The following is a 4,938-nucleotide window of genomic DNA, read 5'->3' as shown; positions in this document are numbered from 1 at the left end:
CACATGATGTTAATTTGATGTCTAAGAAATGAGTATACATTCATTTAAAGACAGCAATTTGTTGTAATTTCTAAATATTGTTCTGTAATATAGGCAGATATTTTTAGATAAAAGGGTTACCCAGAGCTGTGTCAGCACACTAAATGAAACGGTTTGTATTCTGCTGTGTGTTTGACAAGACCACGAGCATACTTAAATGCTTTCTTAAGGAGTGCTTTATTCAGCACATTGCCTCTGTTTGCAAGTGAAGAAAATTCACAGCCATTAAATCAAACACAACCGAGTTCCTGTAATAAAAAAGCAAATGGAGGAAAGCCATTCCTCTTAACCTTTCTATTAGTTCCTCTGAAATATAGCGACAGAAGAGAATGAAGTTTTGAGAATGAAGGGAATGAAATCTGGGAGAGAGAGAGAACATGTGTCAAAATACTTTGATTTTGTGCCATCATTTCATTTTTTAAGCTAAAAACTTGACCTGTCTCTACACTAATAGTATGAAAGCTGCAGTAGCCAAGGCCAAAGAGTACAGAATAAAAAGGAGGCTAATTTGTTAAGTGAGGAGGCTGTATGATGGAAGAGCCACATCTTGTTAGCACCAAACCCTTGCTCTAATGGATTGCTGTGGGCTTTTTTTTTTAGCTTTACAAAGAAGATCTGCAGCTGAATTTGTTAAACTGATCCAATGGAGAAGATTTCTTGGCCAAAGCGTCACGCATGAGCGGTTAAGATGGTGGGAAAGTGTGTGCATGTGACTGTGAGCGGGCATGAGGCAGCCGCAGCTCCTTCACGTTCAAAGAGAAGAGATCAAAGGACAACCCCTGACTTCGGTCTCTTCCTCAGGATTAAAAAGATCATCAATAATAATGGGCTGGAGCGGCGCAGCGGTAAACCGAAGAAGAGCCCGACTGAAAGCTGGTGTTTTTGTCATGCGTCTCGTATGTGTGATCGTTTTTGGCGGTTTGTGCCGAGGACAAACGGGAGCAGAAGCAATAAATGTGGGGCTGCTTCTTTGAACCAGCTTTCAGAAACTCCATGCAAGATTTAACAACAACAACAACATCTTTACTTCTCACATTTGGCTCCCAGACGGTTTCCCGTGAAATCTGTGTGCGCCTTTCATGAATCTTAAAGCAGAGCAATAAGCACAAATGTGCAAGGGTTACGTGACAGGAAACGACTCGCTAAATGTTGTTAGCATACACAGGCTCGCAAGAGGAGAGAAACTAATTAATTTCAAATGTCCATGATGAAGACAACATTATATGAAGTGTTCTGTTCAAGTTTTAACTTACAAGCTTTTTCCCCCGTTGGGTATTGTAGAACTGCACTTTGAAAGGTGAGTAATGAGGAGCTGGCACTTCACAAACCGTGCTGTTACATCACCATTATGTGTAGATGCTACACCACATCCACTTTGAGCTGGAGGAGGTGAGGATGAAATATACTCACCTTTTATCACCCTTTGGTGTTTCATAAGATCCCACAAATCCCAAACACTACAGTCACTTTAAGCTTAGATAAAAAAAAAGTATAAAATCATGCCTTGATGGTAACCATTAATACAACTTTGTGGAAAAACCATAATAGTGCTGTCATGAAATCAGTGTGTTTTAAAAAATATATATTTTTCTAAAATTTTGTGAAGCCTAAATAAAATAAGAAAAAGAAGATTTTAGCTTTTATTGGCAAGTAAATTCCAAGTGAGGAATCAGGAAAACTGATAAACATTTGATGATCAATCCAGAGATTTTGGTTATTTAAAAACTTTAACACCAAAGCTTTAGCTCCAGTGTATTGACTGTATATGACAATTGGACTAAGCAAGTGTGATGTCATCCATTAAAAAAATGTCTTACTTTGGCTCCAGCAAAATTAAGCTAATTTTTCCACGATACGGATATTTCCATGTTTGAACCAGTTTACAGTCCAAGTTTGTCTAAGCCAATGTTTCTATGGCAACTACCGTCGCCAATCAGGAGTTAGCTTGTTCAAAGTCCACACCCCTTCTACTGAAAGTTGGGTCAGGAGAATCTGTCAAGGGGTGGGCACCAAATGCTTTAACCGAGGCATCTGATTGGTCAGTTTATAACTTGAATAACTTGTGATTAAAAAAAGATCTAATTTTAAAAAAGGTATTGGAGCAAGAATTGCTATTCTTACAAATACTGAGTAATAGCTGTTTATTTCTCAATTGATGTTTATGAGATTTTGGCTTCTTGGAGCCAGCAAGTTTTTCCTGTTCGGAACACGAGGTTCTATTTCAGTCCAGTTCTATTATACAGTCAATGCTCTGGTGTTTACATTGTTTCGACTACCATAAATCTCCAACCAGTTCTGTAATTAGCGTAATTTCAGCGGATTCTGAAGGGCAGAAAAACAGCCTTGCGCTGATAAGCAACACTTTCCCCTCTTTGTGGGGGAGAATATATATATGTATATATTTCTCATTCAAAATGCTGCACATTTGTAGCTTTTCAGATTACTCAAGAAAAAAATAAACACAGCTTTTTAAATATATATATATTTGTACTAATAAGTATTTTGGGAACAGTTTATTATTTCCATATTTTATGCCCTTGGAGGGATTAAAGCCCTGCACACAAAAGTACAAATTTTTATTGAATAAAAAGCTGAATAAACCTGTAACAGTTCAAATTCTGAGAGTTTATGATACAATTTTAAATACTTTGATACTGAATCCGTTATATTATTAAAAGTATCATAAATAAATATAAAAATCAATACATCTCAGCTTAATTAACTAAAAAAAAAGTAAAAGTCTTTACACAAATTGAAACAATATTGTAAGTTTGAAGGTGTTAACCCTAAAACTCTTACATGGAGTGTGCATCATCCACCAAATGACAATAAAAAGAACCTTCATATGATGCATGACAATGCATTAAAATGAAAAGCGTACAGAAGGCAAAATGAAGTCACACCGAGCTCCTCTTATCCCCCCTGGTCCCAGATTTCCCCCCCGAGAGACAAAAAAGGAACAGCAGCTAATTAATTCCGAAGACTAACGACTCAGCGGCGAAGATTTAAGGAAGTTATGAATTGTTCCGTCGCGCAGTTCTGACAGTAATGCGATGCACTCTTTTACCTTGAGTACCAACCACCGTGAACTGTTCTCTGCATCGCCCGGTGATCCATCACTCAAACTAAATTTACCGGACTTGTTTGTTTGCATCTTAGCTTCTGCAAAATCTAGCAAACATCTGGGTCAGAGATAAGTTAACAGCCTGGAAAAACATTTGACACAACATTTAATCTTTGGGAACCACATTTTTGCTTTAAAATACTAGAAAAGACTAAAAATATTTATTTTTAACTATTTCGTTGGTTAAATGTTTTATAGTGCTATCTTATTTTCTTGTAACATGTCTTTTTTGTTAAAGTAGATTATGAAAAAACATGTTTTTAAACACTCAATTATTAATTATAAAAGTTGCTTACAATGTTGACTTTCTTTCAATATCTTAAACATTTTGCTTTTTTTAAATGTGTAAAAAACAAAAGTTTTGCTTGAAATACTCACAAAGGATGATTCTAATTCTATTAAATTACCATTTATTGGATTCTTTGATGATTAAAATAACATCTTATAACGTTTATTACTTTTTAAAGTTGCATTTATCTTAAAAAAATGAAATTATACATGTATATTTGTCCATTTAAATTAGTTTGTTTCCAACTGTTGGATATTTAACAAACTAATTGCTCAATTGGTGCTGATGTTTAATAATTTATGACGTGGTATTAAGGAAGTTAAAGATATCACACATGCCAACAAAGATTTATATAGTTTTGAGTGTAGTTATTGACAAAAACTATGCTATAGCTAACATTTAAGTTAAATAAAGTAAATCCAATGTAAAAATGCCAAAGCTGTGCTCCATCCAGAAATAAAAACTAGACGTTCATTAAAGTGTTAGCAGCTCTGCGGCCCATTTTTTATTTTTTTTGCATGACACACTGGAAGAGCTGCACCGACAATATATGCTAGGTCCCCACAAAAGAAACCCTGCTAACAGGATTAGCAGCTGTGCAGTTGGGAAGCTGGTTTCATTCTTCGCAACGCTTCACCTGATAGATGGTCTTCATTAACTTTTTGCTTCCTCGGGGAGCTGCGGATATCTGTGTCTTCATTTTATCAGTCCCGAGCAGATCAATAACCACCACAACACAACAATCAAGTGAATTCACCCCTGCTTTTAACTGCATTGTAAACCTGCCTGTCCATTATATGAAATGATATAAAGACTCCACTCAACTTTAAATATTAAAAGTCAATTAAATTCCTAATAAAGTATTGAATAAATAAGTGAAGTTTTCCACTCTTCTAAGTTGCAGCAAATGTGCTTAATTAGCTGTCTGTAACCCTGCTAGTTTGGGGAAATGCTGACTACAAATTGACATAATTAAATCCAAGCTGAAGTGAAAGCCTGAATGCGTTTGGCGACAGTGACTCAACATGCAGCGTGTAAGGGAATGACGCTTGGGTACGCAGAGGGGAAAGAAGAGGCTCCCAGAGCTGGATGCCAGCAGCTCTCAGCATCAATACTGCATGCACTGATGCTGGAAAGTAAAGCTGTCCAGACTATGAGGCACACCATGAGGGCTCAAACACGATCCAAGAGTCACTAAGCTTTACGGTTCAGATAAGCTCTCAATGTGAAAAAAAAAAAAGCTCAGAATTCATCTTATTGTATCCGAGAGAAAACTAGGTCAGTTGGATAAATATGTAAAAGGAATGTGGAAGTGGTAACAAGTCCACAGTCCTTTCCTTTATTCACAGCATTAAGTGAGGGACTGTGCAATTAGAAATGATGATCATCAATCAAAATCAGTCAGTAACTAGAATCATTTATCTTTCAGAGTTAATTCTATGTAAATGGTGGATCATTTATAAAACAGTGTACCTCCACGGCCCAC

At 36.4% G+C, this 4,938-nt stretch overlaps 1 protein-coding gene across 4 annotated transcripts in view; it reads right to left on the bottom strand.

The window, feature by feature from the left end:
* dlgap1b (discs, large (Drosophila) homolog-associated protein 1b) overlaps positions 1-4,938 on the bottom strand; it is a 104,595-nt gene that overhangs the window by 27,165 nt on the left and 72,492 nt on the right. The window lies entirely within an intron of this gene.

The sequence above is a fragment of the Oryzias melastigma genome, linkage group LG20, assembly GCF_002922805.2.
Source record: "Oryzias melastigma strain HK-1 linkage group LG20, ASM292280v2, whole genome shotgun sequence".
Taxonomy (NCBI): domain Eukaryota; kingdom Metazoa; phylum Chordata; class Actinopteri; order Beloniformes; family Adrianichthyidae; genus Oryzias; species Oryzias melastigma.
Note: the sequence above shows the minus strand (reverse complement) of the source record. Positions and strands in the feature narration are given on the sequence as shown.